This window comes from Gossypium hirsutum, chromosome A08 (genome assembly GCF_007990345.1).
Source record: "Gossypium hirsutum isolate 1008001.06 chromosome A08, Gossypium_hirsutum_v2.1, whole genome shotgun sequence".
Taxonomy (NCBI): Eukaryota; Viridiplantae; Streptophyta; class Magnoliopsida; order Malvales; family Malvaceae; genus Gossypium; species Gossypium hirsutum.
This window is the reverse complement of record NC_053431.1, coordinates 94,820,993-94,837,138: the sequence shown is the minus strand read 5'-3', so window position 1 is coordinate 94,837,138 and position 16,146 is coordinate 94,820,993. Positions and strand designations below refer to the sequence as shown.

The 16,146-nt window shown below is 32.3% G+C and overlaps 1 long non-coding RNA gene across 1 annotated transcript; it reads left to right on the top strand.

Annotated features, from left to right (window-relative positions):
* The first annotated feature begins 1,266 nt into the window (after positions 1–1,266).
* Positions 1,267–6,536, top strand: LOC121204559 (uncharacterized). Its single transcript, XR_005899606.1, has 3 exons — positions 1,267–1,361; positions 2,652–2,771; positions 6,268–6,536. It is a non-coding gene; the product is annotated as an uncharacterized lncRNA (long non-coding RNA).
* Positions 6,537–16,146: the final 9,610 nt, after the last annotated feature.

The following is a 16,146-nucleotide window of genomic DNA, read 5'->3' as shown; positions in this document are numbered from 1 at the left end:
ATTCCTTTATTTGATCTGATAGGGACTAAATTAGTCATTTATCAACCGAAATAAATATGTCGCTATATTTTCAATTAAATTACTTTATTTATTTAAAAAAATTAAATTAAATTTGATCTACCAATATAAAGATCCCCTAAATATTTATTCTAGACAAATATTACCATGTGTGACAGGTCAATGGAATAATTATCTGGATCTTCTTTTTGAAATGATTAGATTTATAGATCTATAAATTATCAATATATAACTTCTAATGACTATAATTTTTACATACATTTTCAATCACAACGTTAATATGAAAATAATAAACATTGGGTGCAGTGGTAATACACATTGTACTTCTAATGAGAGAATGTGAATTTGAACCATTGAAACAACATTATTAGAAAGGGCAGTCATGAACTCCAAATATAAACGCCTTTCCAAGGATAAAGTCATTAATCACATGTGCTTGATCGCAAGGATACCACCGTGACAATTATATTCTTATTGATTAACTTATTATTGATAGGTGATCAGTTAATGTCGATAATTTTAACAGAAGACTCAGAATAAGTAAAAAAAAATCAAATAGATGCCGATTAAGATTTAGCTTAATTAGCACTATTATTATTGAAAACATTTGAAGGATGGGTATTTGAATGTGATTAAATGCATTTCTTTTTTCTATTTTAAGTATTAGAATTGAGATAAATTATAAATAGATGTTGATTCAGGTTTAGCTCAATTTGCACTATTATTATTGAAAAAATTAGAAGGACGGGTATTTGAACGTGATTAAATGAATTTATTTTTTCTATTTTAAGTATTAGAATTAAGATAAATTATAAATAGAAGTAGGCATGGTAGAAAGAAAAACATAAAAAAAGTTGAGATGTAGTTGTAATATGTAACAGCTCAATTTTGGGCCTAGTCGGAACAGTGGTTTCGGAATCACTATTCTGAGGCTGGATAAATTATTTTTAATATTATTTTATGTTTAATAGCATGATTATATAAGTATATGAAAATTTTGGTGAATTAATTTTAGCGATTATGAGCTTAATTAAGAAAAAGGACTAAATCGCATAAAGGGCAAAAGTTTTGTTTTGCAAGATAAATGTGTTAAATAGCTAGAGAACCATAAATAGGGGTCTTTAAATAGAAAATATACCTTTAGGTAAAGACTTGGCCTTCCATAGAGATAAAGAAATTGAAAAGTCAAAATTGGTGGGTATTAGGTGACTTATTTGGTATTAAAATAAAACAAAAAGGAAAAAAGTTGTCATCTTTTCTTCTTTCTTCCTCATCCACTAAAAATACCAGCAAAGACGGGGTTTTGAAAGCTCAAAAATATCAGCCACTCTTCACCCTGGCAAGTAAGTGATTTTGATGGCCTTTCTTGATAATTTTTGTACTTTTGAGACCCTTGTAGCATAATCTAGCTAATGAGGGGACTATTTTGCAAAATAGTTGAAAGTATAGGTTTTTTAATGAGAGTATTCATGTGGTTTGTTAAATTTTTATGGAATAACATGAGTCTTGGTTGTGTAATAAACAACTTTTGTGAAAGAAGTTTGCATGAAAACACCTAAAAAGGGTTATTTTGTAAAGTTATAAAATAAGTTGTAAATGTGTGAAATAATTGAAATTGTGAGTTTCTATAGTTATAAAAAGTATTCGGCTAGGCTTGGTAAATGAGAAAATTCGATAAAAATCGATTTACGAGCCTAAGGGCAAAATCATAATTTTTGTAAAGTCTAAGGGCAAAATGGTCATTTTGCCAAATTGTGAATTATAGAATGTTTTAATTAATGTAATTATTAATGAATGAATTTCATCATGTTAGATCAAGAAAATCGAGATTTGGGTTTAAATCAAAAAGTACGAGGTTATGGACTAAAATGGAGTAATTAGCTGAAATTGCATTCGAGATAAGTCCGTATGACTAAATAAACATGTTATCCATGTTATTGTTAATGTAGTACCCTGAAAATTTTTACAGTAAGATATTATCCTTAATATAGTAAAATAAGGAAATAAAGTGACAAGAAGAGGAAAAATTGAGTTATGCCACTGGGAAGTATATTACGACATATTGATTCAAGAAAGGACTAAATTGTAAAAATGAGAAAAGTTATGTGGCCCAAGAGTAAATACTCAAATTTTGAGGGATTAAAGTGTAAATATGAAAAGTTTAAGGACTAATAGAGCAAATATTTTAAGGGTAGAATGATTTAGAAACCAAGGAAAATTGATGAATTAGGACCAAATTGAATAGGTGAAGAATTATGAGGGACTAAATTGTAATTTTACCAAATTAAGTGATGACTCAAGAATGGATATTTAAAAGATCACTAAGGGCAATATGGTCAATTGGAAGAGAGAGAAATCTAGAGACAATGATGATGTTGGAGATATTTTAGATAAATTAAATAAATAAATATAAGTTTATTAATACTTTAAATTAATTTTTAAATAATATTTTATTATTTTATTATTATTTTATTTAGTATATATAAGGAAATAAAGATGAAGAATCATCATCTTTTCTTTCCCATGCAAACCAACGTGAGAGAGGAAGAAGAAAAGAAGTTTTTTTCTTTACAATTTAGTCCTTCCACCAAAAATTCATTATTTTCACCTAAAAATTGAAAGAATTTCCATAGCCATCAAGAGAGAAAGATAGCAAGGAGATGATGGGGAGCAAGAATATCAAGTTGGATTCAAGAAATAGAAGCTGGAGGAGAGAGAAAAATCAAGTTAAAGATTGAAGTCAATAAGAAAAGGTAAGAACATCAAGATTTCAATATATTTTTAAGTTTAATATTGTTGAAAAAGCATGAAATTGATGTTGATTTAGAGTTTTCTTATATATGGTCCTATGTTCTTGTCATGTTAGTGAAGAGAAAATAAGAGAAAGTAATCAAAAATAGTGTAGAGAAAGAAAATAAGGGTGTTATAAACATGGCAAATAATACCTTGCACTAAAACAGTTTTGGACAGTAGAAATAGTCTAAATTTGAAAAATCACCCAAAATTGTGGGAATCGAATTAGAGGTTAAATAAATATTAAATTAAATATTATTTAGTCTAGTTTCTTATAAAAGAAACGGTGTAAGAAATGAAATTGTAAATTGTGAGATATAGTAAATTTTGTGAGATAAGGTCAGAATGATTTCGGGTTCCTCTGTTCTAACTTTGGAAAATCATAAAAAATTGGAGAAAAATAATTATTGGCTTAAATTTATATGATTAGAATTATGAATGAGTCTATTTTTAAGATAAATAAACAGGAACATCGTTTGAATTCTGTAAAATGAGATAATTAATTTTTAGTTAAAAAGGGTCAGAATTGTCAGGCAGCAGAATAAGGGTGAATTTAAAGAATAAACTGTACTTATTGGCTAAACCAAAAATTCTGAAAATTTTATCGTAATAAGATACATAAGTCTAGTTTCATGGAAAATTATCAGATCTTAATTTCGAGTTCTTTAGCTCAAGATATAAATAATTTAGTGACTATGACGCAAATGGACAGTTTTGAATATACATATAAGTAAATAGTGAAATTATTGATAATGTTACTTATAAGCATATTATATAAATTAAGGATGTGGAATGGAGAGGAGGAAGAGGAAAATATGTATGAATACTCATCTAGCATGGCTAATTTGCATGTTTTAGGCTTAGGGACTAAATTGAATAAAATTAAAACTTTATGGGTAATTTTGTAAAAATGTTAGAAATGACCAATTTGCATGATATGGATTATTTTATTATTTAAAATTACAAAATTGAATGAAATTATTAATTTAGCTCAAGATCGGGGAAAAACATGTTTTAAGGATTAAATTGAAAATTGTTGAAATTATGGAAAATTCTGATATTTTATAGAATTCATGGGTTGTTATCAATTTGTTTGAGAATAACGGCTAGAAATAAGGATTAAATTGCAAGAATTTTATTTTTTTAGCCTAAGGATGAAATCGTCATTAATTAAAAAGTTTAGGGGTAAAATGGTAATTTTGTTTAGAGCATCAATTGAATGTATTAGAACATGAAATAAATGAAAACGACGATCAAATTTCTTTATAAAGATCCGGATGACTCGAATACGAGACTTGAACGTGGTAAAGAAAAGATATCGGATTAATGAAATTATAAACATGAACAAGTAACGAGGTAAGTTAGTGTAACTTGAATTGTATTTTTAAATGCATGAAATATCGATATAATGAATTATCCTGATTTATGTTTATGAAGAAATGGCAAGAGAATTATATTTATCATGACATGTAAATAGGAATCATCTTTGATACGTTGATACAAGGAAATTAATTAAATTGAGACAAGTAATAAATTCAAGTACAACATATCGAGAAAAATAAGTACGTTAAGGGACAATATGTTTGATTTTAATTGGTTCCAAATATGAACGTTAGATGAAATGAAATATCTGATAAATAAATCGGTAACTCCGGTAATGCTCTGTAACTCTATTCCGGTGACGGATTCGGGTTAGGGGCGTTACAGTTAATATACTTGAAATCTATTTTGCTATGATTGTATTTAATTATATGTTGATGGAATATGACATTCCATTGAAACAAGTAAGTTGTACGTAAATAATGCAAAATTCAATGTTATCATGTATTATACGATTATTACAGTATGAATTGTTGATTTGCATGGTGAATGAGAATTTATATTATAAAGACTTCCGGTTGAACATGAGGAATAGATTTGAATATTCATGCCATGACATTAGGTGATATGTGTCCTAGTGTAAGACATGTTTGGGACATGTATCGGCCACATTACCAGAGCCAGTGTAAGACATGTCCGGGACATGCATCGGTCTCGAGATATACAAGCCAATGTAAGACATGTTTGGGACATGCATCAGCATTGAGACGAGAGCTAGTGTAAGACATGTTTGGGAAATGCATAGGCCTCGAGATATACAAGCTAGTGCAAGACCTGTCTGGGACATGGCGTCAGCCTGTTGTGTGTCAGTGTAAGACCTGTCTAGGACATGGCATCGACACTGATAGATGAGAGCCAGTGTAAGACCTATCTGGAACATGGCATCGGCCTCGATATATGAAAGTCAGTGTAAGACCTGTTTGGGACATGGTATCGACTTTGATGTGCTAGCCAGTGTAAGACCATGTTTGAGATATGGCGTCAGCATATTATCTCATGTTTGGGGCTATTGAATATCCTGTACTATTCCAAATGGTTCAACAGGAGATTTACGGTTTATATCGAAATGAGAACTTATGACCATGTGGTGAGTGGTACAGGTACTTACATGAAATTGATGAGATGTGAATTCAATTCATTTTGTATGATTAATAAGGAATGAATATGAGTATGTTGAGTAACACAGGTATGTATGCCAAGCTCATGAGAAATTATTTCGGTTTATGATGGCACATGGGTGAAGGTGTAAATAGGTAATTCATGCCTATGAGAATGATTTGTGGTGACCTTGTGATTATAGGTCTATACTTGTATAAATATGTATCTTTACCAATACGGTGAAATGAATTAATAAGGTGTGATAAACTTAGTATCATTAATTTACACTAAAACAATTTTAGACAGCAACAGCAGTTTGAATTTGAAAATCCACCAAAAATTGTGAAAATTTAGTTAGAGGCTAAATAAAATATGAAATTAAAGCTTAATGAGTCTAGTTTTACATAGGAGAAACGGTGTAAGAAAAAGAGTTTCATATTATGAAATATTTAAATTGTTGCAGGACAGAGTCAGAATGATTTCGAAATCCCATATTCTGATTTTAGAAAATTATTGAAATTTGTAAAAAAATAATTATGGGTTATAATCTATATGAGTCTATTTTCAAGAGAAATAGACGGGAACATCATCCTAGTCTTGTATTGTGAGACAATTAATTTTTAGTGAAAACGGGTTAGAACTATCAGATAGCGAGAAAGGGGTAAATTTAAAGAATAAAATGTACTTATTAGCAAGACCAAAAATTCTAAAAATTTTATGGTAAGAAGGTATATGAGTCTAGTTTTAGGGAAAATATACAGATCTTAATTTAGGATACCGTAGCTCCTGATATAAATTATTTAGTGACTATGACTCGAGAATACAGCTTGACCTGAACATAGGTAAATAGACAATTATGAGAGTATTACCTTGAGATCATGTTGTAAGAATTGGTAGAAGCATATTGATAAATTTCTTATTATTTTTATATAGACTTACTAAGCGTGAAGCTTACTCCCTCCTTTCCATTTCTTTTAGCTTTGTCAGATTAGCTCAGGGTTGGAGATCGTCGGAGGCAGCATCACACTATCAAGTCACTACCTTTGGGATAATAAAGCACATGTTAGAAATTTTCAAGTGAGTGGCATGTATAGGGATCTAGTTTTATGACATGTGTTATCATGATTTTAGCCAAATGTATTGGCTTATATTAAGTTATATGTATTTGGCCATGAGATATGACTCATATTAATTATGGTTTGTAACTCTAGCTATTCATGTTATGTTCAATGTTTATGATGTGATTATGTTTGGTTGTCATGCATGGTTGGTAATATGACAAGTGTGTTGGATGTATGCTCTATGACCATTTAAGGTGATCATAGTTATGTAGTAATTGTACATTATAAAAACAACATGACGATGGTTAAATATGAGTGCCCAAGGGGTAAGTTGGTAACCTAGCATAATGGTAAAAGTGGTCACCAAAATGACGGGTCTTATGAATGTGAGTTAACGAATCTAGACTTGGTATTTTATGAGGAGGTGCATTACATGTAAGAGGACATGTCAATGTTATGAACGTGTCTTACTAAGAGGTGTTTAATCACTAAAATGATGCCATGATTTGTGATTTTGATGTGCATAAGGCTGTAAGGGATTATGGGTAACATGAAGGCTTGGAAAATAGCCTAAGTGTTGGCCACACAGGCTGAGACACAGTCGTGCATCTCAACTGTGTGAGGGACACGGCCTGAAGACACGGGCGTGTAGCCCGGTTGTGTGGTTCAATTTGCATGCTGACGTTATAAACAGAGAGTTGCACGGCCTGAGGACACGGGCGTGTGACCCTGTTTCATGGGAAAATTTTCTAAGTCTTCCTAGAACTTTTCAAAGTTCTCAGTTTAGTCCCGAATCAATCCCAATGTATGTTTTGGGCTTTGTAGACCCAAATAAGGGACGACATGCATGTGTTTGAAAATTTTTGAATTAAAAGAAATTTTATGGCCCGATTTTTGCATGTATGTATATGTTTAAGTCCAATAATGCCTCGTACCTTGTCCCGGCGTCGAACACGGGTAAGGGGTGTTACATACTATTACTTTTTTTATACTATTTGAGCAAATATAAAACATCAAATACAAGAGTAGCCAAATTATGTTTTATTCATTCAAACTAAATGTTATTCAATGCCTTTTATTATTATTTCATTCATAGGCCATGATCATGAATTCTTCATGGCGCATCGTTTTATGCACATATTGACACAACCTGCAACTTCCCTTGTAGCTAACAAAAACAAAACAAATCATTGAGTTCATATACATACTTACTTACCATCAAATATTATTATAAAAAGAAAAAAGAAAAACTATCAGGCTTCCCTTGGCTGCTTAGCCTTGAACACATGGTGGTGGCACATCCATGTGTGTAAAAGGTTGAGTTGCTAGTGTAATGGGTGTCCTCGATAGTCTCCATCAGTGCTTCTGACACCAGGCAATCTTTTTTTTTTTACAAAGGCACCAGGCAATGTTGAATGTAGTCTTAAGGGGAGGATCCGTTGGTGATGCAAGTAGTAAAGAAAAACGTATATTTTAACCCAATCAGGATGAGTGCTGTAACAAGTTGATGTGATGGACTAACGAGGATTTCCAACACCAAACAGAACATCAACACCCCTGATTTCTCCCCCATTATATATATTTGATTTCCTTTATGATATATAGATTTTTTATGATTGTTTTGCATTGCATGAGAGAGGGTTTATATAGACTTTGTGTAGGAGATTGTCATGCCAAACTGCCTTGCCAAAATTTGATTGAATGCAAAATTAAGAGGACATTTCTATAAGCAATCAAATTGAGATGAAATGGGCTTGTCATGCCAAACTATATGGAAAATGTTTTTGGTTAATTATCATTAAAATCATATTTAAAGTTTTCTATTCATTTTAAAAATTAATGGAATTATTGTCAAAAGCTCTAGAATAGAATCTTATTGAGCTTAAACTTTTTCTTTGATTTTCAAGCGCGGATTCAAAATGAAATTTTCCAAATTTTCTTTTTTCTTTTTAAATATTTTTATAGGTAACTGATTGTGCCAAATCCTTTAATGTTTTTTTTTTAGAATTCGTCCAACAATCCTAAAATAAATTCCATTAAATTAGTCATTTACCAACCTAAATAAATATGTCACTATATTTTTAATTAAATTACTCTATTTATTTTAAAAAAATTAAAATAAATTTGATCATCTAATATAAAGGTCCCCTAAATATTTATTCCAGACAAATATATACCGTGTATGAAAAGTCAATGGAATAATTATCTGGATCTTCGTTTTAACATAATTAAATTTATAAATCTATAAATTATCAATATATAACTTCTAATGGCTATAATTTTTACATACTTTTTTCAATCATATCGTTAATATGAAAATAATAAGTATTGGGTGCAATGGTAACACACATTGTACATCCAATGAGAGAATGTGAATTTGAACCTTTGAAGCAACATTGTTAGAAAGGGTAGTCGTGAACTACAAATATGAACGCCTTTCCGAGGATAGAGTTGTTAATCACTTACCCTTGGTCACAAGGATGCTGCAGTGACAATGATATTCATATTGATTAACTTTTTATTGATTGGTGATCAATTCATGTTGATAATTTTAACAGAAGACTGAGAATACTTAAAAAAAATCAAATAAATGTCGATTAAGGTTTAGCTCAATTAGCACTATTGTTATTGGAAAAATTAGAAGGACGGGTATTTTAACGTGATTAAATGCATGCATTTCTTTTTCTATTTTAAGGATTAGGATTGAGATAAATTATAAATTTATATGGGCATTGTATAAAGAAAAAACATATAAAAAGTTGAGATATAGTTGTATTATTACTTTTTCTTTATATTATTTGAGCAAATATAACATTGAAAATACAGCAGCAGCCAAATTATATTTTTTTTCATTCAGACTAAATGTAATTCAATGCATTTTATTATTTCATTCATAGGCGATGATCCTTAGTTCTTTATGGGACATCTCTCTATGCAAGTTTTCACACAATTTGCAACTTCCTTTGCAGCTAACAAAAACAAAGAAAATCACTGAGTTCATATGCATACTTACTTACCATCAAATATCAATATAAAAAGGAAAAAGAAAAACAATCAACCTTCCTTTGGCTGCTTAACGTTAAACATATGGTGGTGGCACATCCAATTGTGTAGAAGGTTGAGCTGCTTATAGGTGGGTGTTCTTGATAGTCTCTACCAGTGCTTCCGACACCAGGCAATGTTTTTTTGTTAACAAAGACACCAGGTAATGTTAAATGTAATATTTAGGGGAGGATCCGTTGGCGACACAGGTAGTAAAGCAAAATGTATAATTTAACCCAATCGGGATGTGTAACGCCCCAAATTTTTTATTTTCGGTTTTTTATGATTTTCAGGCTCGGAAGTGTCTAAATTTGTGGTTCATATTATTTTGGCTTAAATGTATATTGGGTTAAGTAATTATGAGCTCTGGGGTGTGTTTGGGAGGTCCTAAGTTCAGGCTGCAACTTGGGCTAAATTTGGATTTTTAATTGAATTAAGTCTGACCTAAGGTCAGTGGGCTTATAAGGAATTGTTGGTAAAACTTTAACAGAATGGGCTTGTTGGTCTAGTGGTTAAGTGACAAGGGATTACGCTCAGCGTCAGGGGTTCGATTCCCTGTAGTGGCGTTAGGATTATTTTTGCTGCAAGTTTCAGTAAGCGTTGGGCTTCATTAAAATTCTAAGATGTGGGCTTTAAGGGAAAAACCTAAAGTTATTTTTTTGTTCCTCCTTTTTGGCAAAATAGTTTTTACTTGCCGTCTTCTCTTTTTCTCAAAAATTCCCTTTGCTGCCAAAATCTCCTATTCTCCTTCTCCTCTCCATTCGTTTTTCTTTTCCTTTCGTTTGGCTTAGTGCTTTGTTAGTAGATTTCGTCGATTCGGTAAGTATTGCTTTATGTAAGTTAATTATTTTCTGCAAGAGATTGTTAAGAGAGGTTTTAGTTGCTGTTTAGGGGGGATTCAAAGATCTGTGGATCATTAATTGGGGTTTTAAACAGCAAGGAAATACTGTTCTTCATCGAAGGTACGTAGATCTTGTTTCGGGTATTATCCAATCTTAGGTAAATTGATTTAAGTGACTGATTTGGGCTTGGTTTTGTCAATCTTAGGCTTTGGAGTGCTCGTGGTTGGATTTTTAACAGAAAAAACCAAGTGTATACTCCGATTGCACAGAAAACGAGTTTTGACAAAAGCTAAAAAACCAGTCTGTCGACACCACACGGGCGAGTAGTCTGCCCGTGTGGTAGCTTGCGTCGCGAGACACAGGCATGTGACAGACGAGCTAGGCCGTGCGTGCACCACACAGACGCGACAGACACAGGCGTGTGAGGCTGGCAAGGTCGTGTGCAAGGCACGGGCTCGACCATTTGGGCCGTGTAGGTCGCACGAGCGTGTGGGTCACACGGGTGAACCACACGGGCGTGTGGGTCTTGGGCCAGGCCGTGTGATCCACACCGGCAAGGCACACGGGCTTGTAAGCCCAATTTTCCTAAAATGTTCTGTAAGGTTACACAGGTCATCTAAGTCGACTGTGACCTGTCTGTAGGGACGGTAAGCGTTATTTAGACCCCATACTATGAATGATTACTGTGTTGTATGTAAAGCATATTACAATAAGCATGTATATCTGCCTGATTTCATATATTTGTTCTGCTATAATATGATCTGATTTTCGCATTTAAGCATGCCACGATATTTATGATGCATTGCATTGGGTTGGGTTGTTGTGAATAGAAGGAAGTCTGAAAGGCGATTAGCCTATTATCAGGCAGCTACGCTGCATATATCTGTTATGTACTATTTTACAGTACCAGTTGGTGTGTAGGGCTGGATGAGTTGATTTTATCCCGTACTTGGTGTGTAGGGCTGAGTGGGTCGATTTTATCCCCACATGGTGTGTTAGGTTGGACGGAAATGGTGTGCAGGGTTGGTGGGCATGATTTCTGTTCTCTGATATCTGATCTGATCTGCATGCGATATCTGTATGGCTAAGGCCGAATATCTGTATTCTGTTATCTGTTTGTATGCATACTGTTTGTGGGGATGTACACACTGAGTTTGTTAAAACTCACCCCTTTATTTATTTTAAGTCAGGTAATCCTCAACAGTAGATGGATTAGTGTGGCGGAGGGCTCGATGGTGACCATTGTTGGACATTTATGGATTTTTGAGTAACATTCTATTTTGTCTTCTTTATTCTAAATATTTATTTTTGGGATTAAAATGTCTTGAACTTGAACTATTTTTAAGTTTATTTCGGGATTTTAAACTATTAAGCTATTGATTAATGAATTAATGGTGTTTTAGCTTCCGCGATAATGAAATGTGTTCACCTAATAATCGGATTGGAGATTTTACGACTTAAGTAACGATAATGAACTGAACGATTTTTAACTTGCTAAGATTTTCTAAAAAAACACTCTCATGTGATGCCGCCAGATTCGGCCATAACGTCTAGGCCGGGTTTGGGGTGTTACAGGATGAATGCTGTAACAACTTGATGTGAGAGACTAACGAGGATTCCCAACACCAAACAGAACATCAACACCATTGATTTCTCCTCCATTATGTATATATTTGATTCCATTTAAGATATATAGATTTGTTGATGATTGTTTTGCATTGCATCAGATAGGGTTTATATAGACTTTGTGTAGGAGATTGTCATGCCAAGCTGCTCTGTCAAAATTTGATTGAATGTAAATTTAAGAGGATATTTCTGTAAGCAATCAAATTGAGGTGAAATGGACTTGTCATGCCAAACTACATGGAAAATGCTTTTAATTAATTGTCATTAAAATCATATTTAAAGTTTTCGATTCATTTTAAAAATTAATGGAATTATTGTCAACTGATTGTGTCAAATCCTTTAATGTCTTTTTTTTAGAATTCGTCCAACAATCCTAAAATGAATTCTCTTATTTATTTTGATAGGGACTAAATTAGCCATTTATCAACTGAAATAAATTTATCGCTATATTTTCAATTAAATTACTTTGTTTATTTTAAAACAAATTAAATTAGAATTTATCCTTTAATATAAAGATTCCCTAAATATTTATTTCAGACAAATATATATACCGTGTATGACAAGTCAATGGAATAGTTATCTGAATCTTCTTTTTGGCATAATTAGATTTATAGATCTATAAATTATCAATATATAGCTTCTAATGACTATAATTTTTACATTATTTTTTTCAATCATATAGTTAATATGAAAATAATAAGTATTGGGTGCAGTGGTAACACACATTGTACTTCCAATGAGATAATGTGAATTTGAACCTTTGAAACAATATTATTAGAAAGGGCAATCATAAACCCCAAATATGAACGCATTTCTAAGGATAAAGTCATTAATCACTCACGCTTGGTCGCAAGGATGCCGCAGTCACATTGATATTCATATTGATTAACTTTTTATTGATTGGTGATCAGTTCATGTTGATAATTTTAACAGAAGACTAAGAATACTTAAAAAAAATCAAATAGATGTCTATTAAGGTTTAGATCAATTAGCACTATTTTGATTGGAAAAATTAGATGGACGGGTATTTAAATGTGATTAAATGCATTTCTTTTTCTATTCTAAGAACTGGAATTGAGATAGATTATAAATAGAAGTAGGCATGGTATAAAGAAAAACATATAAAAAGTTGAGATGTAGTTGTATTATTACTTTTTTTATACTATCTGAGCAAATATAAAACTAAAAATACAGCAGCAGCTAAATTATGTTTTTTTTCATTTAGACTAAATGTAATTTAAGGCCTTTTATTATTATTTCGTTCATAGGCAATGATTATCAGTTCTTCATGGCGCATCTCTCTATGTATGTATTGACTCAGCCTGCAACTTCCCTTGCAGCTAACAAAAACAAAACAAACTGTTAAGTTCATATACATACTTACTTACCATCAAGTATTACCCTGAACCTCAAACCTTAAACCTCAAATCATGAATCCTTAATTTTAAACTCGAATCTTGAACTCTAAACCCCAAACCTTAAACACGAACTCTAAGTTTGAGGTTCAAGATTTAAGTTTGTGTTTAAGGTTTTCTTGTTGTGTAATTTGGGGACCAAAACCCTAATATATATAACTTTGACACATTAGCCCTAATTCCTAATCAGCTTATCATTAATTAGAAATTAGTTACTAGAGTATCTACATATATTCAACCTATACTTTATTTAATAATTAAAGCCCAATAAACTTTAACCAAATTAGATCACTTTTAAATTGGGCTAACCTATTATGATAATAAATAATAATACGTAATTACCCTTATTATATATATGATGTTCATATTTTCCAACAATATGAGGATGAGCCTTTAAGAGATTTTGTGAAAAGGTTCAACATAGCAAGCATGGTCACAAAATACGTTCCTAAAGAATTAATTTGTTGTTCAAGCTTTCATGTCTGGAAAATCTCATCAATTTTTGAAGAATAATTTAATTGGTAAACCCTCATCCTACTTGTTAGCATTATATGATAAGGCTGATGGAAAATTTGGTTTGAAAAATGCAGCAAAAAATAAATTTAGGAAAAAACTAGAGTTTTAAAAAAAATTCCAAAATGAGAACTTGGTTGTGATATCTAAAGTAATAAACACTTAATTAAAATTGTATTTTTTCAATTCATCTAGGATAAACTCTTCGACTCAATTAAATTATTTCCAAAGTCATAGAATTTACTTCTAATTCAAATGCAGTTCGATAGAGTTTTTGTTGAGCTAGCGGAGGGACCAATCGGACATATACAATTAGGCCTTAGTAATTGCAATTATGTTCAGAAGCATCATTCTAATAATTTGCAATTACTTAATCATTAAGTCAGTGCACAAGAATTATCATGATTGAAAACTCCTTATTGTATACTATTTACGAAAGCAATCCATCTAGCTGCTTTGTCCAATGACCTCGTTATATGTGTGTTACCCTCATATGATATCCTTGACTCCTTTGAGTTAAATCCGTTCACTCAATACTATCCTATTTTATCTTATTGTCACCATTGTGTCTTCTTAATGATTAATATGATCACTGTCAACAAATGGTTGTGATAAATTGCTCGTTCTAGAACTAGCAACCCGTGGCCACATTCCATATTTATCAATCCACACAATGCCAATGAGAGGATGTCATTAACTCTTTAATTGAGTTATGAATTCCACTGTTGCTAGTAAAGTTATACTATACACAAGTCATGAATCCAACATACTAGCTATCGGCTCGATCATCTTTAGAGTATAAGCCTCCACTTATATCAAAGGACATGAGTTACATATACATGGTCAGTGACTAACTCAAATTTTTAGGTAAATCACACCATGAATGTCACAAGTGAATTAATTCATAAACGAATTCAGAATTAATTTAGCTTGGGTCCAATCCAATGTGTCATTCTGCCAATGAATACATCTATGTCTATACCTGTGGAGTCAACTACTTCGATATCTAAGACTAGCCCTCTCCTCAATTGGATTTGTAGATGACATAATAATCCTTCTCAAGATTTGAATTAAATGTTCATTTTAATTCTTTTACGGGATTACAGACTCGTTTAGATTATCTATTGGAGTAAGTTGTCTTTCTTGCAATGTAAATGTTCATACAATGCCATTTATCATCAATTTGAACTTAGACAATCAATGAGCTAATATTTGCTTGTCACAATTTCACTATGCATGCAAAACATGAAAGACAGAAATACAGAAGACATAATAGTGAAATGTGAAATGTAAAATTTATTTATCCATCGTTCAAATAAATAGAAAACAATTACATGTTTACTACAACATTGGCACATTTCCCAATAAAGGCTCATGCATTTTCTGAGTGTGATGAGTCAAAGAAAACTAAGGTGCAAGTGCAACAAACTAGTACGCGAAGCTTAAAAGACCTCCACAATTCTTAAAGAGGTAAAACCTCATTACATGATTGAGTTGGGAGAGCTCAATCCCAACATTCATACTCGGGGGGCAATAATGTTATCATTCTAGTGACTCTCGAGGTTACCAAGGACAAGTGAAAACGGATAGAGGTTATCATCAAAGTCAGTGAGGACAACAAATGGGTCATCATAATAAGTTCTAATCCTGCCACAATTTAACAGCAACTCTAAACACAAATTTTGAGCCAAATAAAGGACCAAGGAATTTTTGAAATTACCACCTCTTTTGAGACCCAACATTCATTGGGATATTTCAATATATTTCTATATTAGCTCTGTAAATATTCATATTTTATATTTACGGGCTCGGTTTATAAAAATAGGGTTCCGAAATTGCATTTCCTAGTACCACTGAAAATTAGGTCATTACATTTCGGACCCTTGCAGTATAACTCGCTAACCTCATAGCATACCCATAAAGAAGCTTGACACGTGTCTCCTAATGAGACCAGCAAAATTGTGGACCAACTCCCAGAACTAGTTTGTGAACCTCGACTTGGTGAACTATAAAATAAAGCGTTTCTAATAAGACTATGTAGGGACCACGTAGAGGACTAAAGTAATTGAGTGTCAATCTCCTTAAGACATCTCATCCTAGGATGTTACGCCATCGTCACTGCCAAGGGCACCAAAGTAGATTCCCATGTCAGTGACATTAGGACACATATCCAGATTTGTCCCCCACTATAAAAGAGCCATGCAAACATGTCACATAGACTCACATAAAAACACTCCTTCCTGATCTCCACACTTTCTCTGAAAAACAAAGATCACTTCCCAACCTTCATCCTCCTCTCCTTTATTCTGCATCCACCTTCTTCCCTTGTTCACCTAACTAGTTAACATGTATTATACT